At 45.6% G+C, this 27741-nt stretch overlaps 1 long non-coding RNA gene across 1 annotated transcript; it reads left to right on the top strand.

The window, feature by feature from the left end:
- Nucleotides 1–8834: 8834 nt before the first annotated feature.
- On the top strand, nt 8835–27299 carry LOC143840631 (uncharacterized). The gene is made up of 4 exons (XR_013232266.1): nt 8835–9000; nt 12092–12209; nt 15885–16136; nt 26971–27299. It is a non-coding gene; the product is annotated as an uncharacterized LOC143840631 (long non-coding RNA).
- Nucleotides 27300–27741: the final 442 nt, after the last annotated feature.

A 27741-nucleotide genomic window follows, 5' to 3' on the forward strand; every position in this document is an offset into this window, starting at 1 on the left:
CCTCCCTCATGGGGAGTCTGCTATGGGGAGAGAAGGGGAAGACGATTGGAAAATGCTTTGAGACACCTGAGGCCTGCTGGGTCACTGCAGCCCATTCCCAGTTCTCTCAGATCTCTCACAACCCCACATACCTCACAGGTTGACTATTGTGGAGAGACGAATGGACAAGGTGTTTGTAAACCGCTTAGAGACTCCTTTGGGTAGTAAGCAATAGGGTACAAAAATCCATTCTTCTAAGGAGCAACCATGAAAGAAGCATGTGGGCACATAACATTTTACCAACAGTGAAAATATGGGAGACAGAAGCAACTGGGTGGACACCTGTGTACTGTGACTACCCCATGTGTATTAGGGCAGAGGGGCATTTCGGTGAATGTGGTCTAATTCACACAAGAAGGGAAATGACGCAGAACTGGGGGGAATTGGTTGCCATGTAATCTTCCCCTAAGAAGAGTCTCCAGTCTGATTTTCCCTTCACATATCTGAGGACATTGCTCTGGAAAGCTCATCTGTAACCACTATGCCACAATTCCCAAAGGTCAGTCTTCTCCCACACTCAACGAACATTCCACACCACAGGTTCTTGACACCCATATCTCCACACCCATGCCCTCATTTGCCGTCACGCCACCACAACCTCCCACACAACACACACATTCAACCCCATGCCCTTACAGACTGGACAACTCCTCCCCTTCCTCTTCCCACTGCCAAGCTCTAGCACCCGTTGTATTCTTGGAGACAACGGGCTTTGCCCCTAGTCATGAATAAGAGTCATCTCTTTTTCCCCTTGGAAGTAGTTCCAGAGGGCAGCCATGCTTGTCTACAGTAGAACAGCTAGATTCGAAGCCAGGGGCACTTTCAAGACCAACAAGCTTTGGCTCTAGAAAGTTGGTTGGCCTCCAAGGTGCTCTTGAACTTGAATCTAGCTGTTCTTTCCCTCCCATCCTGTCTGGGATGGTCATCCTCTTCCACTGAGCATGCAGCTTCGGGAGGGATGCACATGGAGCGGTGAGGGAGGTAGGGGACACCCACCTAGCCAGCCAGATCAGCCGAATCAACCCTGGCGATCAGTGGGGTGACAGATGTCGCAGCCAGATTGCCCTCACATCCTCCCATCCTGTCATATTTCCTATAATCCTGCCAATGCCAGAGCCCAAAAATGCTTATACAAGACCAATAATTTAGTTAGAACCTGGTCAATCCTCCTTCTGAGAGGTGCAATTAAGGGTTGATATGGAGAATGGCCTCTTCCACTGAAGCTCTGTATTTAGTGGATCAATCTCCCCCTTTCCAGAGGGGATGTTACTTGCTCAGCCAGGGGGTCTCCACAGAATTTTTACATGTCAAGCCCCTCTGATGGGGCAAATAATGCCCCCTGGTGCCACTTCAATTCAGAAAGATAGAGGGGGCAGAAGCTCCTGGGTTGTGGTCTGGCACCAAGTCAGGCTCCTGAGAGCACTTAAATTTAGCCTTGGCTAAATAATAAATTTTGTTTAATTCATTTTTATACTGTTCCTGCTCAACCTCTGTGGTGCCTAATTCAGTTTTGAGGTTGGGTTTCCTCTCCCTTTTTTTTTTGGGGGGGGGTGTCTACCAGTCCATGAATAAGAAAGGAATTTCCGATACCACTCTGTCTATTTTACTATTGCTAGTAAATAACTAATGAATTCCAGAAGATTAAGTGCCAGAGCATCCTTTACGTTTCCCAAAGGAACTATTTGAAGACTGAATGGAACATTTTATCAATCCTCTAATTTTGTCAGTCATGTGGGGGTGGGGGGAACTGCATACAATTTTGACCACTGACTTTTTTTCTGAAGGAGAACAACATCTTCTAAAACATTTATACGAAGAATAATTCATTAAAAAATACTATTCTCTTTGTGAACAGGTTCTATTAACCACAAAAGAGAGAGAGAGAGAGAGAGAGAGAGAGAGAGAGAGAGAGAACATGAAAGTTTCAACAAACATTTGAAGGGAAATAACCTTAGCCTTTTCTGCACATGTTCGATCATTCTTTCAATCTGCTTTTTGCAGCGGGATTTTGCAGCAGGATGTGAAACATCAAAAGTGGAAGTAAAGGAAGCATCACAATTATTTTGGTGGTGCTTAGGAAGTTGTACTATTGACTATCACTTTGACACACACACACTGCAACCGAGTATTGTATCCAGATCACGGGAGGAGATTTACTCTGCTTTACTCTGCTCTAGTTCGGCCTCACTTGGAGTCCTGTGTTCAGTTTTGGTCACCACAGTTGAAGAGGGATGTAGACAAACTGGGGCTTGTCTAGAGGAGGGCAACAGAGATTATGAGGGGTTTGGAGACCAAGAGGTACGAAGAAAGGTTGGGGGAACTTGCTCTGTTTAGCCTGGAGAGGAGATGACTGAGAAGGGATCTGATAACCATCTTCAAGTATTTAAAAGGCTGCCATGTAGAGTGGGGATCGTCAACCCCTGGTTCACTGCCCGGTACCGGGCCACGAAGGCCTCGGTACCAGGCCACTGGCAGCCACGCCTGCCGCTCCCCCCTAACGCAGCGAGAAGCTTGCCAGGCTGCGAGCAAAGTGGCCGCCAAAGCAGCTGCCAAAGCTCACGTCCCGGCTAGCTTCTCACTGCAAGAGGGGGGGAAAGGCAGACGCAAACGCGCATGCGCGGAGCTGCCTGACAGTTAGAGCGGTTTCTTGGTGGAACAGGCTTCCTTGAGAGGCTGGATAGCCATCTGACGGAGAAGCTGATTCTGTGACGGTTCAAGGGGGTGGCAGTTTACAATGGATGAGCGAGAGGGTTGTGAGTGTCCTGCATAGTGCAGGGGGTGGGACTAGATGTCCTAGGAGGTCCTTTCTAACTCTATGATTCTAGGATTCTAACTTCTGTCCAGGGATCAGTCTGACTATCACCATGACTGAACAGTAGAACATGTAGTTTCATACAGAAATTCTTGGGTTCAAACCCCACTCCTCAAACCTCTTGCTTTCAGGTATCAAGATCTCAGGGTAACCAGTTGCAAAAAAAAAAAATCATTGCTCTGCCCTGAACCCTGGAAATCCACTGCAATTATTGTTACCATAGATCAGTGGTCCCCAACCTTTATTAGGCTGGGGACCGGCAGGGCATTAGGCCGCGCCCGCAGGGACCGCGCAGGCCACGCGCAGGCCACGCCCACGCTTCCGGCCGCGCCCGCGAGCCGCGCCCGCGGGCTGCACCCGGCCGCGCCCGCGGGCCGCACCCGCAGATCGGGCCGCGCCCGCGGGCCGCACCCGCGGATCGGGCCGCGCCCGCGGGCGCGGCCCGGCCCTGATTCCCTCTCCCCGCCCTCCCGCAGTAAGTAGCTTCCCGGGCTGCAAGCTTGCGGCCTGGGAAGTTTTTTACTGCGGGGGGGAGGGGCGGGGAAGGGGAGCCGCGGCCCGGCGCCATGGCCTTTGCGGCCCGGCGCCGGGCCGCGGCCCGCAGGTTGGGGACCACTGCCATAGATGATCACTGCGATTCTCTCACTTATGGTGGAACTCTTTTTTAAAAATGTGCCAGAAGTATTATTTCCTGATCATTTGGCCAATCACAGATAAAACCTTGTCCATTCTCTGGTCCACATGCTTAGGCTGACGGTACCGCTATATACTACTTTGCAATATTTGTTTCATTTATTTAGTTATGTCTTGAATTTCTATACCGCCCTCCTATAAGGCTCAGGGCGGTTTACATAAAATGTCATGAATATACATCGAAATCTAGTGACAATAACATAACAGTGGTTCCAAAATTCAACATAACAGATTATAACAAAATACTGTAACAGATTCACAATGTGACAACTCTCAACTTTTAACATGGACCTGTGGGAGGTCAGCATGGCTCAGTTCATGGAGAGATGTGTTTGGGGGACCAACAAATTTTGAATCGGCCAACCTCAACCAAATACCTGGTGGAGGGGCTTCCTTTTACATGCCCTTCAGAATATTGGTAGTTCAAGAAGGGCCCTGATCTCTCATTCCACTAGTTGGGGGGCCAGGACCAAGAAGGCTCTGGTCTTGGTTGAGGTCCGGCTTGCTTCTTTGGAGCCAGGGATCACCAGCCAGTTGGCGGTGGCAGAGCTCTTTGGGGGGGTATAAGCAGGGAGACGGTCTCTCAGGTGCACTGGCCCAGACCATGTATGTCCTTGAAGGTGTTTACCAAAACCTTAAGCCTGATCTGGAATTCAATTGGGAGCCAGGAGAGTTGTTGAAGTGCAGGCTGGATGTAGGATCTTCACGGTGTGTTTGTGAGGATCCTGGCCGCAGCATTTTGGACCAGTTGCAGTTTCTGGATCATGGTTCAAGGCAGGACTGCACAGAGTGAATTGTAGAAGTCTCGTCTAGACTTACTATCATGTCAATAACAGACTATCACATCCATCCCAGCGGAACTTGTAAAAACAGAAGAGCCAGTCATGCAAAGATACATGCATTCACTTTACTAAAATCAATGGAATCACTTGTAACAGTGAAGGAATCTTCAGCTCCTTCACCATATTGCCAAATGGCTGATAAGGATTGACCAGCTCAAGACTGCAATTGAGGGAAAAGAAAAACATGCTGGTCCCTGTGGTTATCTGTAGGACAGTGAAAGAGCTTCATCATGCAGTTTCTTCCCTCAGCTCTATATAAGTAGCTCGATCATGTCAGAAGGTAGAGACATGGTCAGTACTTGGATGGGAGACCACTAAGGAAGTCCAGAGTCATGGCACAGAGGCAGGCAATGGCAGACCACCTCTGAATGTCTCTTGCCTTGGAAACCCTGTGAAGGTCACCATAAGTCAGCTAAAACTTTCCATCAGAGGGTTTCCTGGTCTCCTTTGGCCACTGGCAGGCCAACCCCCTGCTCAATGCAGGATCAGCCTAAAGCAGGGGTAGTCAACCTGTGGTCCACCATATGTTCATGGACTACAATTCCCATGAGCCCCTGCCAGCAAACCACAGGTTGACTACCCCTGGCCTAAAGCATCCAGGATAAGTAGCTGTCCAGCTGCTGCTTGAAAACTGCCAGTGAGGGGGAGCTCAGCACCTCCTAAGGCAGCCCATTCCACTGCTGAACTATTCTGACTGTGAACAATGTTTTTCCTGATATCTAGCTGGTACCAGTTTAAACCCATTACCTCTGCTGCCAACAGGAACTGCTCTCTGCCTTGCCCTAAGTCTCCTCTCAACCTCTTCTTTTCCAGGCTGAACATTCCCAAGTCCCTCAGCCTTTCTTCATTGGATTTGGTCCCCAAGCCCCAGATCATTTTCATCACTGTACGCTGGATTCTCTCAATTTTGTTCATATCCCTTTTGAAGTGAGGCCTTCAGAACTGCACACAGTACTCCAGGTGTGGTCTGGCCAATGCAGTATTGACCAATGCAATATACAGTGGGACTATGACATCTTGAAATTTCAATGCATTTGCCTTCTTTACCACCACATCACACTGTCTGCTCATATTTTGCTTACAGTTCACAAGTACCCCAAGATCTCATTTGCACACACTGCTACCCAGAAGTATATCTCCCATCCAGTAGGCATGTTTCTCATTTTTGTGATAAAGATCTAGAACTCTACACTTCTCTCTGTTGAATTGTATCTTGTTCTCATTTCCCCACTTTTCCATCATATTCAGAACTTTATCTTTTGGGGTGCTCACTACTCCATCCAATTTGGTGTCATCTGCAAATTTAATGAGGAGTCCCTCCTCCAGATCATTGATAAAAATGTTGAAAAGTACCAGACTTAGGACCAAGCCCTGTGGCACCCCACTGCTCACCTCCCTCCAATCTGATGAAATACCATTGACACCTACTCTTTGGGTACGGTTTTCTAACGAGTTCCCTATCTGGCTGATCATCTGAAAATCCAGGTTACCCATCAGAACACCATGGGGAACTTTGACAAAAGCCTAACTGAAATCCAGGTAAACAACATCAACTTCCACAAACTAGTTAGCCCATCACTCAGTCAAAGAAGGAGATCAGGCTGGTCTGGCAGGACCGGTTTGAACCAAATCTGTGGTGACGTCCCTGGATCAACAAATTGTTCATCAGATGATTGCAGATCGCCTCCTATAAAATCTGCTCCATTATCTTTCCTCTAACTGAGGTCAGACTCACTGGCCCGTAGTTTCCCGGGTCAACTTTCCTTCCTTTTTTGAAGATTGGGATAACATTTGCTCTCCTCCAGTCCTCCAAGAAGTTCTAAAGGGGATGGACAAAGGTTCCACAATCGAGTCTTCAGTTTACTCATCATAACATCATTGGGAACCTTGTCAAAAGCCTTACTGAAATCCAGAGGCTTGGTTTTGATTAGTGAAACTAACGGTTCAGTTGGGGCTAACATTGGGTCTCTATGCACATGCCATTTATCTTTTACAGAGCATCATAATGTGTATCTCAGCTGTCTGGACCCTTGGGGGAGAGTCTCAATACTTTCCATGTGTAGTGTGGGACTAACAGCTGCCTTGTGGTGCATTTTCTAAGGTCTGCAAATACAGCAGATAGAAGACCCTGCCTAAGCTCACACTGCATGCTTGGACAGCCAGAGCACAAGGGAAGGGAGAGTGGAGCCTGGGAAATGGAAGTGATTCTTGCTTTCATGAGATACCACTGAGAGTCCCCCTCATTGCACTCAGCACAGTGCAGCTGTGTGCTAACCTCAGGGTAATGCTCCCTGATGTTGCTAACGCAGCAGCTGTCTCCCAAGCCATGTATCCCTTTTCCTGAGGAATTGTAGCAGTGCTGATAAAGCAGCAATAGGGTTGGATTGCACGGCAGAGCTTTGTGTATGTGTGTGCATGCGGCTGCCATCTGACAGAAGGGATGTAATTCACGTTAAATAAGTAAGTATGACCTTCTGTTCTAGAGGGACGAGCAGCCATATCCATCACTGGCTCCTGGAAGTGGAAGTGAGCAGCAGCGGGTGGAACACTGCCATCTTCCGTCTCGCTTCCGCCGTTGATCTATGATTCTGCCAGAATTAGATTATGAGCATGTGATGGGAAGGCTGCCAGGTTTCTCTTAGAATTGCTGCTGTCTGGGCCCGTTTCTGCATTGAGTGGAGTCAAACGGCAGAGATTTCCCCAGACAATACCACCTCCAGATGCAAGGGGAATGTTTCCACTGACTACACCCACAAAATCTGTATTTGCACATAGAAGACTAGCATGCCTGTTATTGTAGCAGGGGTGTTTTTCCTGCATTCAAATGTATAACCTACCACCTAAAGCAGGGGTAGTCAAACTGCGGCCCTCCAGATGTCCATGGACTACAATTCCCAGGAGCCCCCTGCCAGCATTCGCTGGCAGGGGGCTCCTGGGAATTGTAGTCCATGGACATCTGGAGGGCCGCAGTTTGACTACTCCTGACCTAAAGCATGAAGTCCAGGAAAAGCTTTGCCACTTGATTCCAATGAATGCAGAAACAGTGGATGAGCGATAGGGTTGTGGGTGTCCTGCATGGTGCAGGGGGTTGGACTAGATGACCCAGGAAGTCCCTTCCAACTCTATGATTCTATGATTCTAGGCCCAGGCCACAAAGCCTTCACTTCCAGTGAGGCTTCCAATAAGGTTTATTGCACCAGTGTGGTCTGGGGGTTAAAAGCGGCAGCTGCTAATCTGGAGAACCATGTTTGACTCCCCACTCCTCCCACAAATGCAGCCAGTGAATGTGGTTTTCCAGTAGTTTCATTACAGAACAGAGCTGTTTACCAGCACAAAATGCCACTCTTCAAATACTTCAAGAAGTGTCATATAGGAAAGATCTACAGCTTGCTCTTTCTTGCTTCCAGAGAGCAAGAATCGGGTGGACCCCTTAAGCAACAATTACATACAAATACAGGTAGCAAATCAATTTGTATAAATACGGGGGTACTTAAATAAATTAGCTTATTTGCATTTTCTTGAGGTCATTTCTGTATTTACTTGCAGTCCTTTGACCCAAAGCAAAGCGTGCTCTAAATTACGCTCATTAATGTTAGCAAATTTCCCTTTCCACACGATTGCCTCAACATCCAATTTAATTCCATTTTGCAGAGTTTGTAATAGGGCGGGCACATTCCGAACTTTGTCAGGGAGGCCATTCCGAAAGGTGGGTGGCTAACAATTTTGCCCATTTGCAGGATGATACCTGCAGAAGGCCCTGATGAGATGAGCAACCTCAGCACTGTCAACTGCCAAAGAGGGACATGTGAGGACAGATGGTCCTTTAAAGCAGTGGTCCCCAACCTTTTTATCACCGGGGACCACTCAACACCAGGGACCATTCACCGGGGACCACTCAATGCCTTTTACTGAGGCTCGGTGGAGGGAGGGGTAGTTTACTCCTCTACTCTCAACCACTGCCCTAACGCTCTCTGATCGCTATAGTAATGTTTAAACATCCCTTCAAAATAAGATACAGACACGCCACAACAATTAACATAAGGAACATTTTGTTTTCATGGAAATTTTAACTCATGACAATGACAAATCAATGGGAACCCTGAGTTTGTTTCTCTGCAACGAGATAGTCCCATCTGGGAGTGATGGGACACAATGACACCCGAAGTGTGTTGTAAAGGGCCGGGGGGGGGGGATGAAGTGAAGGGCCAGGGGGGGAGAAGGCGTCCTTCAGGGCCCACCTCCAATTAGTCGAAGGACTACATGTGGTCCGCAGCCCACAGGTTGGGGATCGCTACTTTAAAGAAGTGAATCCTTGGCCGTGACAGGAAACAAAATGGAATGTGTGTACCATTGACAATGCCATCTTTGTGATATCTATAATCCGGAATTCTCAGGGGGGGGGGTTGGGGGGGGACTATGTACACGGTCTTTGGTTTGCTTTCTTAGTCTTTGGTTTAAAAACACCATAAATCACAGGAAGGGAAGCCTAGGAATAAACAGAAAGGGTGAATCCGAGTTAAGCACCAACAATCCCCTCAAGATGTTAAAGAGTTCTCCGTGTGATATTGGGAGAAGAAGAGGATTTGTTTTTGATGCTTAAAGCAATGACGGATGGTAATGGGGTATTAATTAATCCCTGAGATGTTCTATGGAGACTAACGCTGTCAAAGGGAGGTTACAGGCAAGGGTATTTTGTTGAAGGATTTTCTCAGCATGAATGATCTTCTGCTGCCTCTTCCCACACAATTGGTGCAAATTGTTTTGTGAGAAACGGGAGTTAGACATTTGCCAGGAGAGGCTCTTTCTTGGCGGGTTGAGCTTTTTATCCTTTTTAATTTGTTAAGAAGAAGGACAAGGACGGGCTTATGCGATAATTTGTGACAGGAAAGGTCAGCAAGCCTATGAGGACTCTGTCTAATAATTCTTCCATGGTTCAGTTTCCTTGTGAAAGGTGACCATGCTGATATTTCAACACACATTTTTTTAAATCCTTGAGAAGATCAACTCTGATTACAGCCATTTATTGGTCTGAGATTTTATGCTCCTTTTACTTGGAGGTTATTTTTTTTCTTAAAAGTGTCGGTGTGGTATGGTGTGGTGGTGAAGTGTGTCAGGGTCAAATTTCTACCCATGCCTCAGCAATTCACTTGATGACAGGCTTCCTCGGGAGGTGGTGGGTGCTCCATATTTGGACATTTTTAAACAGAGGCTGGATAGCCATTTGACCGAAGAGGCTGGTTCTGTGAAGATTCAAGGGGGTGGCAGGTTACAGCATCAGCGATAGGGTTCTGAGTGTCCTGCATAGTGCAGGGGGTTGGACTAGATGACCCAAGAAGGGCTCTTCAAACTCTATGATTCTATGATTCTATGACCTTGGACCCCAACAAAGAGAAAATGGGGTAGAAATAATTAAAGAGTGAGTGAATAAATAAATGAAACTGATTCTTTGAAAGTATTCACCCATGAAAATGAAACCCTTGCATCAATATTATGATGTCAGGTACAAAATTAGCTTTCAGAGTGCCAGAGAAGCTCATCGGACCTCAACAAGGGCCAGAGCCTTCTCGGTCCTGGCCCCCACCTGGTGGAACGAGCTCTCTGAGGAGATCAGAGCCTTGCCCGAACTTCCACAGTTCCGCAGGGCCTGCAAGAGGGAGCTCTTCCACCAGGCATTTGCTTGAGACTGACCGACTCGGAACATCTGCTGGTCCCACCAGACGCCCCCCATGACTGAAATAATTGACTTCCCAATGTTGCTGTTATTTGTTATTTATATTATTAATGAGGTATTGTAATGTTTTAATTTTTTATTGAAAGTTGCTTTGATGTTACAGCCTGTATAACATTCCATGTAAGCTATATAATGTTCAATGTAAACTGCCCAGAGACGCAAAGAATGGATGGTACAGAAATCCGAATGAATGAATGAATGAATGAATGAATGAATGAATGAATCAATCAAAGAAAGAAAGAAAGAAAGAAAGAAAGAAAGAAAGAAAGAAAGAAAGAAAGAAAGAAAGAAAGAAAGAAATGAATTCAATTCAATTCGATTGAATTGAATTGAATTGAATTGAATTGAATTGAATTGTATTATATTATATTATATTATATTATATTATATTATATTAAAATACTCACTGGTATCTGAAGACATGTGTGTTTCATCCACTGTTGCCCTTTGGGCTGGCGGTGCTCTGTCTGTGTCAATGTCCCGTAGAACTGGAAACAGATTTTGCCATTGTGCTTCCTTACAGAATCATAGCATTGGAAGGGACCTCCAGGGTCCTCTAGTCCAACCCCCTGCACTATGCAGGACACTCACAACCACCTGCCTACTCGCAGTGACCCCAATTTCATGCCCAAGTGATCCCCCACACACACCAAAAATCTCCAGAATCCAGCCTGGACTGGAGGAAATTTACCTGCCATCCCACCTAACAGTAATAGGATCCATACCACATTTTACCTCTGCACTGGGGTACTAGAGAGTGATCCTATCCTTGACTTGTGAGCAGCACCACTGTGTTAATTATAGGATAATCAAAAGTAGAAAACATCATTATCCTTTGATTAAAGGATAATCAAAGGTAGAAAACATCAAAGGTAGAAAAAAGGTAGATAATCAAAGGCAGAAAACACATAAGTCAGATCATTGGTCTCTCAAGATCAATACTATCTACTCTGACTAGTGGTGACTCATCAGAACAGCCTTTTTCAAACTTTTCACCATGAAGGAACCCCTGAGATGAATTTTCAGGCTTTGAGGACTCCCAGAAGTGATGTCACCTGATCACGCCTCCCAGTCACACCCCTGGAAGTGACATAAAAACCCTCACCATTTGCCTTCCTTTCACTCCCTCCACCCACCTTCACTACTGCTATGGTGACCCCACCTCATGTAGGCAGGAAAGAAGGGCAGGAACTGAGAAGGAGGCCTGGACCCACCATACCATGCTACAATCAACTTACCCCCTTTGATTTTATACCCAATGGCCTACCCATCGAGCCCTCCAGGCAGAGGCAGCCAGTTCCCTAGCTTGTGGCCCATTCCATTAAAGCAGAAGGGGAAAGTCCATGGACCCCTGGTGGTCGGTGGACCCCTGGTTGGGAATCCCTGTTCCAGGGCTTCAGCTACCTAAAAGGAATGTGAAAAAAATGTGGCCAGCTATCCTCAAGTGCCTTTCAAGGCAAGAAAACAGAGACTTGTACCAAAGAGGCCCCTGGTGGAAGCAGATGAGATATGCTCTCTGGAGGTGGGTCCTCCACTAGGCCATGGAGGGGTGGCCTCAGCAAATACCCCACCTTGTAAGTCTTAGTGGCCCTGCCTACTGCTGCTTGACCCCCAGGAATACCATCCTGTCTTTCTAACCTTCATTGTGGCCTCACGGAATCACATCATGGGATATAGCTAAGGGGTCTTTTTTTCTCAAACCCCTACAAAGGGAGGGACTTCTGCTCACCAGCCCCCTCTGCTTTGGTATGCACAGCCTGTTTTCAGCCTTCCTGCCACTAAGGAATGTCTAGCCTGTCCATCATCATGAAGACGTTCAAGGTATCCATTATGATATTATTCACTGAAGCGCATTAATATTCCTTCCCAGCTCTTGCCTAATGAGTTCCTGATTTGTAAGCTCTCAACTCCCAGTAGCTGTGCTACTGCCCCGTTTCTTGCACCAGCTATTGTTTACTTTATCATTCTTTTCAGGGTGTCTTCCGCTGTCCTTCCTCAAATCATCTCCATGAGCCATTCATCCTGGAAAACATTTATCGAGGATTAATCTGCAATAAATTGCTGCTGGCACCTCTTCTTACTGAAGTCCCTGGTAAGATATAGATTGCCCTTCTGTCAGAGAGTTAAGGGTAAGCCCATTAATCTTATTGAGTCCCGTCCCCTTTCTTTCTTCCCTCTTTGCTTCCATTGAAGAAAGGATTTGCATTCTTGAAACATAAAATGAACACTCTGATTCATCGACTTCTCTGGGGTTTGTTTACTGTTATGCCGCAAATATTTGTTCTGACCCCAAAGGAGAAGATGTGCCTACCCATGGGTGCTGCCACCCACGCATATCTTCAGATTGAAGAGCCCACAGCAAACCCCAGGGCTGTGCTGGGCAGTGCTGGTCATTTGTATAATGTTCACAATGCAACAGGCAAGTCAGATTCTTATAAGCTTGGGGGACAGCTGTGGCTCAGTAGGTAGAGTATCTTCCTTGCATGCAAATAGTCCAAGGTTCAACTTCCAGCATCTACAGTTAAAAGAATGAGGTCATATATGATGTGAAGTTCTCCTACCAGAATCCTGGAGAGCCACAGCTAGTCAAAACAGAAACCACTGTCTTGGGTAGATCAATGATCCTACCCAATATAAGGTAATTTCATGGGATGATCTCATAGTGACCTCATTTACTGGACTGAGGGGGGTGTCAGGAAACCCTAATGCACAATGTCAGCCTTCTTTGGCGGTCTCCCCTCCAACAATTAACCATAACGAACCCTATTTAATTCCAAAGCCCTCACAAGACTGGGCTAGTTGGTGCTGTTCAGATGGCTAGATTTCCCCATCACCAAAATATAATTTAGATACAAAATAACACACATCTGTTTTGCCTATGTGAGGAATTCCAAAAAGAAAAAGGCCTACCTGCTCGTTTGTATGGACATGGTGTGCTAAGGAGGGGAACTGCAACTAGCATATAGATAATTGTTTTCATTTCCTGGGATCAATATAGCACAGTGCCTGAAGCAAACATCTAAGCAGGCAGGCAATTGGGCATTTCCAGGTATTCACAAGGAAGAACAAGGATTCAAGAAGCGAGATTTCATAAGTTTGCTTTGTGCTTCATGGCTCAAATCCTTCAGTCGAGCAGATCTGTGCAACTCTGCCGTTTAGCGAAGTTTTGCCGACTGTGTTTTATTCGCATTGTCGGCTGTGTTTTATTTGACCTCCCTTTGCTGACCTGTAACCTCTCCAGAACAGGCATGCCACTGTGGTTTCAGGTCAGAAGTGACCATTAGCACAGCTTGATGCGTAAAAAAAAGAAAAAGAATATATGTCAAAGCAGCCAAATACACTGCCGTCCTTGGGGTTCTTTCAGCCGATATCTCATTAGTAGTTGTTGCAGGAAATTCATCTGCATACACTCCCCCAGCACTGCTCCTCAAAAAAAAAAATTAAAATGGTTGCCCTGTGGTACACCTACCGGCCTATTCGGCACAGGAAGGGGAATTGATCATTCCAGAAGACCTACTTCATGCAGCTTTTAAGGCCATTACTTTATAAATATGTTGGAGCAGCCTATGCTTGCAGCATGCTAAATAGCTTCTTATGCGCATCTCCCCACAGCATCTCTTAATGAAATGCTGGCAGTTTGGCATCTCATCGGACAACGGCATTCCAGAGCATCAGTTACGGCTGACAGCTGTGTGGTGAAAGTGTACACACCCATCCAGGAGCCCCTTCTTGGCCTTTCTGCACATGATTTATACCTTCCCGATAGGTGTCAATGGAAAAGCAACACTTGAAGTATTGGTTGCATCGGATCTGGTGTAGAACTACGCGCAATTTATCACTGTGCTACTGTGACGTTTAATGTGCTCAGTGGCGAATAACGCGGTTTCAGTCGAGGCAACTAACCTGAAATATTAATGTTGGCAAACACGGGTAATATTCTGAGGCCATTTACTGTATATTATAGTTCCTCCCAGGTATATTACGCGAAAAATACTGTGTTGAATAAGGGGATTGCTGCTATGCCTCCTGTGATCCTGCAAAAGTTCATAGAATCATAGAATCGTAGCGTTGGAAGGGACCTCCAAGGTCATCTAGCCCAACCCCCTGCACTATGCAGGACACCCACAACCCTATCGCTCATCCACTGTCACCTGCCACCCCCTTGAGCCTTCACAGAATCAGCCTCTCCATCAGATGGCTATCCAGCCTCTGTTTAAAAATTTCCAAAGATGGAGAACCCACCACCTCCTGAGGTTTGCTTTAAGAACCACATGCTAGTTACCAGTGCCTCCCTCCGCACACAAGAAAATTTATTTATTGTTTATTTATTTATTATATTTATATTCTGCCCTCCCCTTGCAACTCAGGGCAGTTTACAGAGAACATGGAAGCCATAAATCAGGTACAATATGGGCTCAATGACAGCATCCGATAATAATAACAGCAATAGCAGTAATAACAGTAACATCCAGTAATAACGATGACGTCACTAATAACTGAAACGTTAACATGTCACCTTTAATCACCTAGGTTAGTCAATGCAGGGTTGCCCTTTGATGTACTTAATGGGCCTATCTGTATGGGAGAAGGGGTTCTGCAGGCCCAGTAGATGTAGTTGATTCAGTTGACCTCAACCAAATGCCTGGTGGAAGAGCTCCATTTTGTAGGCCCTGCGGAACTGTGCTAGCTCCAATAGGTCCCGGAACTCTTCTGGGAGCTCATTCCACCAGGTGGGGGAGAATGATCTGGCCCTGGTTGAGGTCAAATGCCCTTCCTATCACTACACCAAGTTTACACTGGCCTCCATTGATTTTTCAAACCTCACCCTCCTAAGCTGGTAAAGTGAAGGTATCATTTCAAGCAAGAGGTTTGTTGGAGAATGTTGTGTTCTGTACAGCCAACACAACAGGGTTAAGGCTCAGTCAGGGTTGTTGGGGATCCTGCTATGGAGGGAGACCTCTCACCAGCAACTTGCTCACAGGGGTGCTTGGAGAAAAAAAAACCCACTAAAAATAACCACTGAGCCAGTGGCTTGAGGCACTTCTGGCAAAAACCAGGAAGGCGACCAGTAGGGATGGCAACCATGAGGACATGAGGGATGCTGTCATGAATGGTGTGATGTTGTGAGGACAGGCTGGTATCTCACATCTGCATAAGCCCCTCAAGGGTCAGGAAAAGTGGCCACTCCTGACAATATATCTTTAACCAAACTGCCTGGAAACATCCTGGCTGGATTTCACACATGACTGGTATTGTGGCCATTTGATTCTTGTTACCTCATTAGACCATCCTAATTTTCCAGCCCTGGGACATCAAAGAGTTTGGTGACTTCATCTGTGGATTGCTTCTTTCTTTGCAAGCCTCATTGCAGGACTTACCTCCACCTGTAAGGACCAGGTCGTTTTAGGCTCTGAATTGTGCACACGGGTAAGATAATTATCTAGAGAGAATAGGACTTTTGGACCATACTCATCTCATAGCCGGGGGCGGGGGGGGGGGTGGGAACAAGAAATAACTAAGGTTTTTCCTTGGGACTCTCACACTGCTGTTACCTGACTTCCTACCTTGCATTGCTGCAGCCTTAGCATATTTTTAAAATATGCTCTCTTTACAAACACTTGGCTCTATTACTGAAACTGAAGATAGGTGGCTCTATATAGGTCCAATCTGGATATTTTTTATTGCCATATTGGTTTCCCAGTGCGTCTGTACTATGCTGTTGTTGATGGCATTCCACCCCCTGCCCCCTTTATTTTTGTCTTGCCAGACACAGGAGCAGTGGTGGAAGAGAGAGGCTGTGGACTGGCAGGAAACTAGCAGCCCTGCTAAATGGTGTCTGTGAGACCAGGGACCAGAAGATGTTCAGGACCACTCTTCAGGCTAATTCTGTTCCTGCCTGCCCACAAAAGGTTACTCCTTTCCCGTCTCATCCCTAAGTAGGCGATCTTAGCCCTTATTTTTAGAAAGGATTTGTTCAGGCAGCAGGTGACCTTTCTTACGCACCGTATCGATTGCACAGGTATGTCTTGGGCTGACAAGGTGAAAATGTCTACAGTATTTTACAATTTACTGGGCTTGTTTATTCACCTGCTTATGTAACACATTTATGAGCTGCCCGAGCTTGGATTGATTTATTGCTGCCTGCATCCAGAGTCAGAACTGGCTAAGGAATTTCTGCAGCAGCAGCTAGCTTATGTCTTGGCGGTGAATTCACAAATTACTGATAAGAAATTCATCCCGCTCCATCCCCTAGGACATTGTGTCCGTCCTCTTGCTACAACTGCTCCTCAAAGGATAAAGAAAGGATGCTGGATTCGGTGGCTCTTTGGCTTGACACCAGGAGAATTATTGTTTGCTTCTTTCTTTAAAATAATTTATCCTGCGTATAAAACAGAACCTCTGAGCAGGTTATAACCAACCAAGAATAGGAGTCACAAAAATATAAATGGTAAAAGTGAATCAAAGTCAGAATGCTGTAGAAGCTGCCAAATGAATTGAAGCTCAGGTAGAATGCGGACCAGACACACCCACCCCTCCCGTGGAGGCAGGCTCCCCCACGGCCAGGTCTTAGCACCCCATCACTGATCAGCTGGCTGGAGGGGGGGATTTATATATAAAAAAGAGGGACATTCATCTGACAGGTAGTAACATGTCTGTGTTACTGCCCATGGCACACACCTAGCTTTTTAAATACCTCAAGTATGAAACTATTGCTCTTCTAACTAGTACAGGAAGCTTGTTACTCAAATCAGCCTCCATATCTGCACACTGGAACAAATGTTATGCTGATATTTTTCAAAACACTCTGGAGGGAATGGTCAGCCACTTAGTCTCAACATCTGTTCCAGATAAATGAGAAGAAATTATTATGAAAGATAAACTTGTTAAGCATGCAGAGGAACAAAATCTGCTGAGGGGGAAATCAGCATGGTTTCTCTAAGGAAGTCCTATTTCACCAGTCTTTGTGAGTTCCTTGAGAAGGTTAGCAAACATACAGAAAGGGGTTATGTGGACAGTTGACAAGATTCCTTACTAAAAACTCCTGGATAAACTTTGCAGCCCTGGGATAAGAGGCTAGGTCTAGCCATAAATTAAAAACTGGTTAAACATAAAGGAGCATAAAGTTAGAATAAATGCCACATCTGGTTTTTTTTCAAAGCCTGAAAATGTTTCAGGGGTTTCTCAAGGGTAAAAAAATTGAGAAATGCTGCCAACTAGTATTCCAGCTTTTATCCCAAAACATTCAGTAAAAGGATATGTATTTGTTTGTTACGTTTTGTCACTTTTTGGGTTTCTGCATTTTTACTCAGATTCTCTACTAAAAACAAAATTATCTGCATCTTGCAATGTTTGTTTTGCTCCATTCCCTCCCCAAATATTTCTGATGCTTTGAATGATGTTTTTGCTGGGTTCAGGCAGCACATTCAAAATCTCTTAGTTCAGGCAGGAAAACAAAATCATCATAAAAGTGACAGGAGCAGAGAATGTGAAGTATAAAATTCCCCAATGAGCCAGGCAGCCCTCTGAGCCTAAAGTCCCACAGAATTCCACTGATACCTGCATTACGATGCACCATTTCCAGCTAGTTCCTTGCATGGCTGGAGGTTTTGAGCAGAACAGTCTAGACTAGAGCATGGCAATTTTCCATTTCCCTTGTCATGAGCTGAATGCATGCTTGGTAGTCTGCTGTCACTCCATGCAGAGATGGTGACTATTTTTCAGTGACAATCACTTCAGGCGAGTATTTGTCTGCAAGGCTGACTTGATCTCACTGCAGTATTGCCCAACATGTGCCTAAATAAACTAACGTGCAAAATTCAATACAACTATATCCATTGTAACGGCATCCCAGCAAATGAAAACAGCAGATCCTTTCTTATCCTTTCTACTACTGATAGTGTTGATGCCTTATTTGTACATTCATTCATTCATTCATTCATTCATTCATTCATTCATTCATTCATTCATTCATTCATTCATTCATTCATTCATTCATTCATTCATTGCATTTGTGATCTGTCCTCCCCTGAGGCTCAGGGCAGTTCACATGGAACATAAAGAACAATACATCATACTCAGTTTTTTGTCAAGTAAAATACAGAAATAGTAAGAATAACAACAACAGAGAATACCTATTTAACAGAACAACAATCAAACAAGTCCATGGTTCAATTAAGATCCATGGATTCCTGGGAGGGAGGTTCAGGGGCCCAGCGGTGTTACTAGTTTGGGTCGACCTCAACCTAATACCTGGCAGAAGAGCTGCCTTTTGCAGGCCCTGAGGAACTATTTTAGTTCCGCTTGGTCCCTGATATCCTCTAGAAGTTCATTCCAACAGGTTGGGGCCAGGACAGAGAAGGCTCTGGCCCTGGTTGAGGTCAAGTGGGCTTCTTTGGGGCCAGGGATCACTAGCCAGTTGGAGGTGTCAGAGCGCAAAACTCTTTGAGGGGCATAGACAGAAAGGCAGACCCTCAGACGCACTGGGCCCTGACTGCATATGCCCTTGAAAGTGATAACCAGAATCTTGAGCCTGTGACCCTGGCTTGGGTTCTGAGATCTGACCAAGGTGTTCTTAACTGATAGGCACATTTCAGTGGGAGTCAGGCTTCTAGGGTTTAAATGTTTGAATTGTTGCCTGTAGTTGTAGCAGTGTCTGGTGATACTGTTTATAAAACTGCACTTATGAATGCATCATTTCCTCCTGCGGGTTTTTCATGCTGTGCACACGTTCTTCCCCTCTTGTTAAATCTGCGGAAGCTCTCCATCTTGTCGGAAGGAAAGCACACTGCTGTGGAGGTACTATATCGTTTCCATAACAATACTTTGGGGGCTGAACAATTTGCACCAGGAACCAAATGATTTGTATGGGAGGTATATGGTATTGGTACTCTGGAGGCACCTTTAATCACAGGCACGCTTCCACGTCCATTTCATTTAACCATTAGAACAGAGGTTTAAAAAATCATTAAGAATAGTTAATGGGATGCATTGCTTCCCCACCCCCGCCCCTTTTTCATAGCACCACGTTTGTTCCTAATCAAAGGGAAAGCCTGTAATTGCAGCGCTGCAATTAAAATGCCATCAGAAGGTTTGGAAAACCTCACCATTGTCTCAGGTCTCTCTCAGTTTAGCATCATCTTCTGAATTATTGCGCAGAGGACATCCGTAACGTTACCTAACAAATTACAATTGGTGCCTCTTGTTAGCTTCCGCTGTATTTGCATTATGGAACGCAAAAGGAAGTCTGTTGCAATACTGAGCTGGGTTTGATTTGGGCTTCTGAGAGAGCGCATGCCAGACGAGCCACTGGTGAGGCCTGGCACATAAATCACACTGACACTTTGCTTGGGTACATTTTTTAGAGGTGTGCCACGGCCAGTGGGAACAACAGAAGCTTCAATAAACAGGGAGAAAATCTTTAAGCCTTACCATGAAACCTTTTAGCAAAACTTCCTATTGATCCAATGGTGTCATCTCTTCTTACACAGAGCAAGGCGACACGACTCGGAAAAGGCATCCACGGTCTCTGGCCGAAGAGTGTTTCCATGCTGGGCAGACTGAGAGGCATTCTTGGGCCACAAAATCACAAGACTCAGCTTGGTGGGGTGGTTAGGAGTGAGCTGGGTTTGATTCCCCGCTCCCCCACATGCAACCAGCTGGGTGACCTTGGGCTCACCACAGCACTGATAAAGCTGTTCTGACCGAGCAGTGATATCAGGGCTCTCCCAGCCTCACCCACCCCACAGGGTGTCTGTTGTGGAGAGAGAAAAGGAAAGGCCACTTTGAGATTCCTTCCGGTAGGGAAAAGCAGCATATAAGAACCAACTCTTCTGCTTCAGTAATATCAGGGCTCTCTCAGCCCCCCCTCCTTCACAGAGTGTCTGTTGTGGGGAGAGGAAAGGGAAGGTGACCGTAAGCCACTTTGAGACTCCGGGTAGAGAAAGGGGGCATATAAGAATCAGCTCTTCTTCTTCTTCAGTAATATCAGGGCTCTCTCAGCCTCACCTCCCTCACAGGGTGTCTGTTGTGGGGAGAGGAAAGGGAAGGAGATTGTAAGCTGCTTTGAGACTCATTTGGGTAGAGAAAAGCTGCATATAAGAACCAACACAACACCTAAGAGCCACTTTTCCTAAGGAATCTCAACACCTAAGAGCCACTTTTTCTAGAGTATCACAACATTAGGGTTCCAGATGTGTATTTGCACACTGGGCAGTGTTGTAAATAAATGTTACTGTGGCAAAACCATCCCATGCAGGCCCTGTTCAATCTCACCTTCTGAGGTGTCTGGTTGTCCAAGTCTCCAGGCTTTCCTGACCCTCAGGGGTATTTCCTTTCGCTTCCCAGCATTGCCATTCTAAGGCCTCACCTTGAGTTGGTGTTTCCCTCTGCCCACTCTGGTTGCCATGGGGACAGCTTACTGTATTCATACACCAAGGTGGGGGGATGTCGACTAGCTGCTTATCAATTGACTGGTCCCCTTCTCTTGGCATCCATTTTAAATAACATGTTTGAACAGTGGAGGTCTGTGTTATGTGTAGATACTAACGTATCAAAAAATAAAATATCTATAAGCATACAGTCAGCACAGCAATAGACTGAGCAAAGGATTCCAAAAGAAAAGTCATATGTCGTTTTGCTATTGTTTATCGCCCAAGGTCGATAGATAGATAGATAGATAGATAGATAGATAGATAGATAGATAGATAGATAGATAGATAGATAGATAGATAGATAGATAGATAGGTAGGTAGGTAGGTAGGTAGGTAGGTAGGTAGGTAGGTAGGTAGGTAGGTAGGTAGGGAGGGAGGGAGGGAGGGAGGGAGGGAGGGGGAGAGAGAGAGAGAGAGAGAGAGAGAGAGAGAGAGAGAGATGATAGATACAGTTAAAAATCAAGATCTGATAGAATAATAAAACAGTATAAACAAAGGTAGGGAAAGAAATCAGATCCCAGTAAATATCAAGCACTAAAAGGTTAACTCTCTGATGGGGTAAATCCTTGCAGCCAGGGCAAACAATGCCACTTTATAAGTAATCAAAGGACTAGTTAGTATCTGATAACAGAAAGATCAATTTATCTGGGTCAGTGTAAAAAAATTGTCCTAATAGGAATCTAGTTATGAATTTAGTCCTTGGTTTCAAATACAGAAGACAATCTCAAGGATAATGAGAAAGGTCTTCAGCAGGAGGCTTTCCACCAAAAAATAAAAGTGTGAACCTCTGATTCCTTTGTCCCTCACTCTGTACATGTCCTAGTTGTTCTTATTTTAAGGCATGCTTTTTAACTTAGAAGGCTTCCCATTACGTCAGTGTTTTTGTTCCCGGCAGCCACCTTCCCCCACATTGAAATGGCAGGGGCCCAGGTGTAAGAGTCCTTCTCCCTAGGTGGAATTAGCCAAAGAGACCTTCCTTGTCTGTGTTTTATTACCTGCGTTTGCCCACCCACCTTGTGGGTCAAAGAAGCCTTTGCTGAAAACTCTAGGAAGAGATGTTCTAGCATTTTAAGCCTCCTGAATCTCCCTTCCCTACTAGGTGTCATTGTCTGCAGCCAAGATGTGAGCTCATTGTCTCCAGCCAAGGGAGTCCATTAGCATTTCTAAAGGCTGGCTGGTTGCAGCTTGACTTCTCTCCCTCTGACTGTTTTCTACTAAGAAAGAAGAAAACCATTTAAAACTAAAGGGGGATATTTTGTACAGTCCAAACTTTCAAAGTAAGCCACATTATCAAGCAAGGATCTACAATTGTGAGTGCTGCTGACCAGGTTGTTGTGCTGAGGGCAGGGCTTCACAACTCATTTGGAAGACGAAGTCTGAATTTAGAAGAAGAAAAAGAGTTGGTTCTTATATGCCACCTTTCTCTACCTGAAGGAGTCTCAAAGGAGCTTACAGTCGCCTTCCCTTTCCTCTCCCCACCCCAGACACCCTAGGAGTTAGGTGGGGCTGAGAAAGCCCTGATGTCATTGCTCGGTCAGAAGAGCTTTATCAGTGCTGTGGCAAGCCCAAGGTCACCCGGCTGGTTGCATGTGGAGGAGTGCAGAATTGAACCTGGTTTGCTAGATTAGAAGTCTGCTCTCCTAGGCACTATACCAAGCTGGTTAGACTACTGTTATAAGCTTTACCTGGGACTTCCCTTAAGCATGATGCAAAGCACAACAGTCTAGATCAGGGATTTCCAGCCAGAGGTCTGTGGGAGCTTTGGCTGGTCTGCGGCATTCCCCTCCTGTCTTAATGGAGTCAGCCACAAGCTAAGGAACTGGCTGCTTCCATTGCTCCCCCTCCCCCCTTCAGAACGTGAATGAGCTGTGATGCAGCGTTAAAAAAGGCAAATGCCATTTGGGGCTGTATCAACAGGGGCATCACATTAAAATCACGAGATGTCATAGTCCCATTGTATACGGCACTGGTCAGACCACACCTGGAATACTGTGTGTGTGCATTTCTGGAGGCCTCACTTCAAGAAGGACGTAGATAAAATTGAAAGGGTACAGAGGAGAGCGACGAAGATGATCTGGGGCCAAGGGACCAAGCCCTATGAAGATAGGTTAAGGGACTTGGGAATGTTCAGCCTGGAGAAAAGGAGGTTGAGAGGAGACATGATAGCCCTCTTTAAGTATTTGAAAGGTTGTCACTTGGAGGAGGGCAGGATGCTGTTTCTGCTGGCTGCAGAGGAAAGGACATGCAGTAATGGGTTTAAACTACAAGTACAACATATAGGCTAGATATCAGGAAAAAAAATTTCACAGTCAGAGTAGTTCAGCAGTGGAATAGGCTGCCTAAGGAGGTGGTGAGCTCCCCCTCACTGGCAGTCTTCAAGCAAAGGTTGGATATACAGTTTTCTTGGATGCTTAGGATACTTTGGGCTGATCCTGCGTTGAGCAGGGGGTTGGAATAGATAGCCTGTATGGCCCCTTCCAACTCTATGATTCTATGATTCTATGATTCTATGATTCTATGAGTTCTCTCGTAATTTATGTGCCTGGGAAGGGGTGGAGCCTGCATGCCTACTCCCCCCCTGTATACCACCTCCTGTATCTCCCCCCCCCCCAGTCCACCTCAAGACTGCCTGTTAACGCAGGTGGTGATGTCACTTCCAAAGGAGGCATGGCAGGGAGGCAAGGCCAGCTGACATCACTTCCAGGGCTCCTTCAGGCCTGAAAAATCATTTCAGGGGCTCCTCAATGGTCAAAAGGTTGACAAAGGCTGGTCTGGATAATATTTCACCCATGTCAAAACACAATCGTTATTTAAATAGTTCTCTTCTGGAATCCGATGTATTAATATTTAAATTGTATTTAGTTTCTATGTTATATATGTTTACCTATACTTATTTAGAAGATTGATGTGCTGCCTCTCCAAAGACCTTCTCATGGTGGTTGATCGCTAAAACAATAAAACAGAGCAATTAAAAACACGCTCCTTGAAACAAGCCAACATCAGTTTGAAGCGCTGAAAAGATGCCTAGAGAGTTGACAATCAATCAATCAATCAATCAATCAATCAATAAACCTACAGGGCAGTTTGCAAAACTTTTTATTTCTGTAAAATATCATTTCCCTCCCCCCCTTAAGCTAATACTTCACTATGAACTTTTGGGTTACTTTAGTGATCAGTATGCAAAGGTTCACTTTTGGCACCCTACGAATTAAGACTGGCCACATCCTTGGTGTCTCAAAGTCAAGCAGAGATCACTGAATGGTCACATGTTTTAACACTTCTGCCCAGCTTCCTAGCTATATATAGTAGCTTTAGCTCCCAATGACAATGCGCTGGAATCTTTGTAAACCTTCCCTTAAAAACTAACCAGAAAAATGAGTCACTTTCCCGCTGACTTCTCGGGGCTGTAATCTGAATGGCTACGCTGCATTTATTATTCAGTAATATTCGTTTTCCTTTTACCCAACATACATTCCTCTCCGCTTCTGAGTGATTAGATTCCAAACTGTTGTTCTGTGGGCAAAAATGAAAATCAATGGCTTCTCATTCAGCAGCTCACACTCAGGGCAAATAGGTTATATTAATAAAATATTAGGTTAGAGCTCTTCTCTGTTTTTTTGCTATCAGCGGGATTGCGAGAGGCTAAGAACAGATCTAGATGTTAAATAAACAAAGGGACCTGCTCGATCAGCCCAGTGGTCCATTGGGCCCAGCATCTGATCCACACAGCGGTAACCAATTTTCCCAGAGGGCCAACAAATAAGGCACAGGGGTAGTCAAACTGCGGCTCTCCAGATGTCCATGGACTACAATTCCCAGGAGCCCCTGCCAGCGAATGCTGGCAGGGGCTTCTGGGAATTGTAGTTCATGGACATCTGGAGGGCCGCAGTTTGACTACCCCTGAGTGTTCCCCCGATGTTGCCTCCTGGCAGCCGTATCGAAAGGTTTACTGCGCCTGAATGTGGAGGTTCCCTTTTGTCACCAGGGGTAGTACCCATTGAAGGGCCGGTCTTTCACAAATCTGTCTAATTCCTTTCAAACTATCTCTGCTTAAGGCCATGACTACGTCCACTGGCAGTGGATTCCACAATTTAAATATGGTATATAAATCGAATAATAAATAAATAAACAAACGTTTAAAAGATTTGTTTGTTTAGTTTTTTGGATTTTTAGCCCGCACTTCCCTGAGGACTCAGGGTGGCTTACAACACATTCAATACCGTGAGAAGATTAAAAGATTTAAATACTAAAATCCAAATTACATTAAAGCCCAAGAGCTCATTGCCTTCTCTCTAATGGGAGGGAGGGGGAGGGAGGCGTTATGATGCTGTCGTCTAAGTAGGGACTCCAGTTGTTGATGGTATTGTATGGGCCTCGATTATAGGCCTGGCAGAACAGTTCTGTCTTGTAGACCCTGCAGAAATGTCTTAGGTCCTGGAGGGCCCTGATCTCAGAGAAATTGAGTATTTCCTTTTGTCAATCCTGAGAAGAGAACAAGAGCTGTTTTTTATACCATGCTTTTCACTGCCCAAAAAGAATCCCAAAACACCTTTCCTTTCCTCTCCTCACAACAGACACCGTGTGAGGGCTGAGAAAGCTCTGACAGAACTGCTCTGAGATAAAAGCTCTAAGAGACTTGTGACTAGCCTCCAGATTAGAGCCCGCTGCTCTTAATCACGGGCACCACCCTGAACCTATTGTCCATCGGTTTCTTTGACCTCCCCAAAGTCTGACTTCTAAGGAAGAAGGGGAGAAAGTTCTTTCAATTCACTTTCTCCAGCCATGCTTAATTTCATGAATCCTTACTATGCCTCTCATGAGTGGTCTTTTTTTTCTGAACGGAAAAAGTCTGAGACTCTTCCTGCTAGCAAAGTGGCTCCTACCCCCTCGATCCTCTTGGTTGTCATTTTGTTGTCATTTCTAGCTGTGCAATGTCTTTTTAGAGATCTGATGACCAGAACCATACACAACCAAATTAGGCTGCACCATAGATCTACCCCAGGATTTCTTAGCGAGGGTTTCTTGATGGCCCTGGAAAGGTTTCCTGAATAGGTTAATTAACCCTTATAATTTGTTAAACGTTTATCAGGTTATATGACCATATATGGTCAACCTGCCCACCCCTCCCCAAATGGCTAATGATGGGCCTGGAGGGGGTGAGAAGGGGAGGGGCCACAGGTGGGCATGCCCACAGCTATGCTTCCCTACCATATTCGGCATGATGGCACCACTTCTGGGGTTTCTCGAAGCCTGAAGAATGTTTCAAGGGTTTCTCAATGGTAAAAAAGTCGAGAAAGCTTGATCTACACAGAGACACCACAATTCTAGTTGTTTTATTTCCAGTCTGTTTCAAAACAATCCCAAGCATGGAGTTTGCCTTCTCCCCCACAGCCACAGACTGGATCAACACTGTCATTGAGCAGTACCCTCCAATTCAACTCCCCCTCCTCCATCTCCCCCAGGCTCTGCCCTCAGGTCTCTAGCAATTTCCCAATCTCCCAGAGCTGGCAACCTTAAACGACAGTGATCATGTAAGTGGAGCCCTTTGAACTCTGAAACAGCTGAATAGGATTATTATTTCAGCCACGCCATTAGAGTACGGGGTGCACTTAATAGATTTCCATAAGCAAAAAAAGACAGAGAGAGGGAGAATGAGAAAGACCTGCCTTGAATAGTTTGCTGTTGGATTTTTGCCAGTAGAGGAGACTGCAAAAGAAAGAAGAGGCAGAGGGCAGGGGGGGGGATTGGGACCACCAAGGACGGATGGGAAGAGATTATTGTAAGACGTGACTTCTTCAGGTAGTAAAAAGTTCCGATGGGAAGAGATGGAATTGCATGTCCTCAGGCTTCAAATCAATGGTGGATGTAAACTAACGTTTGGAAATAGATCCCAATGTGTAGCCCGGCTGGTATGAAGTAGCAGAACAAAATCTGAGTCCTAGAGCATCTTTAAGACCAACTAAGTTTTATTCTAGGTGTGAGCTTTCGTGTGCACGCACACTTTGTTTGAGGAGGTGTGCATGCCCACGAAAGCTCACACCTAGAATAAAACTTTGTTGGTGTCAAAGGGGCCGTTGAACTCAAATCATGCAATGTTTGGAAATGTTGCAATAGTCAAGGCAGGCTTCTTCAGGTATCTGAAGAAGGAAGCAGTGACTCACAAAAGTGCCTCCCCTGCCACAAATATTGTCAGCCTTCAAGCTGCTTCTGGCCTCTTGATCTTTTCTAGTGCTGCCACCAGACTGGCATGGCTACCCATTTTGATTTCAGTCCAGATGTATGGAAATCTGTGCCTATGTCCCCAGTGAGGGGTTGTGGCTGGGATGAACTCAGCCCTTTTCTAAGTAGATAACTGGATGGGGGGGGGGGGGAGAGAGAGAGAGACCTTAGTATCATTCAAAGCATCTTGGATTTTATCCCCAGGATTCAAGAAGCAAGTGGGTGCCAAGGAAACATACTGACGGGAGAGATGGCAAGTAAAGTAAAGCAGAATGTAACATGATGAGTGTTTCATTGAGAGTCAAAATATTTATACTTATTATACCCAAAGAAGTCCACCAGGCCACAACAAGAGCCAGGGCCTTTTGGACCATTGCCCTAACCTGGTGGAACAAGCTACCCAATGAGACAATTCCTGCAAAAAGGAGCACTTCTGACAGGCTTTTGGCTGAAGGACAGCGATGGGAGGACCCCCTGCAGTCTGGAACCCTCCCTGCCAGGCAACTGTACCACTCCCTTGTCTGTACCAAGCTCATGGTCTTCTTCTCTCTTAACTGTGACTTTTGTCATACTGTTTAATGCTCCCAAATTATGTTTGATTTTGACTGTTTAACTATTGTGATGGTTGTGATCTGTTCCTACGGTTAAAATGGTTTGATGCATGTTCTATTTTGCTGGTTCTATGTATACTACCCCCGAAACGTCACAGTGAGAGGCAATATATAAACAGAAGCCAGGCAGGCAGGCAGGAGAAGGAAGGAAGGAAGGAAGGAAGGAAGGAAGGAAGGAAGGAAGGAAGGAAGGAAGGAAGGAAGGAAGGAAGGAAGGAAGGAATAACCAGCTTTTCCACAAGTGTTTTATTCTGTATTAGAATTTGGACTTGCTCAGTATTTTGTTTTTAAGAAGTTCTTGGTGCCTGAAAAGAACCTGAAATAACACCTTGGCTAGATCACTAGAATATAATCAATAGCAGAC

The sequence above is a fragment of the Paroedura picta genome, chromosome 6 (genome assembly GCF_049243985.1).
Source record: "Paroedura picta isolate Pp20150507F chromosome 6, Ppicta_v3.0, whole genome shotgun sequence".
NCBI lineage: Eukaryota > Metazoa > Chordata > Lepidosauria > Squamata > Gekkonidae > Paroedura > Paroedura picta.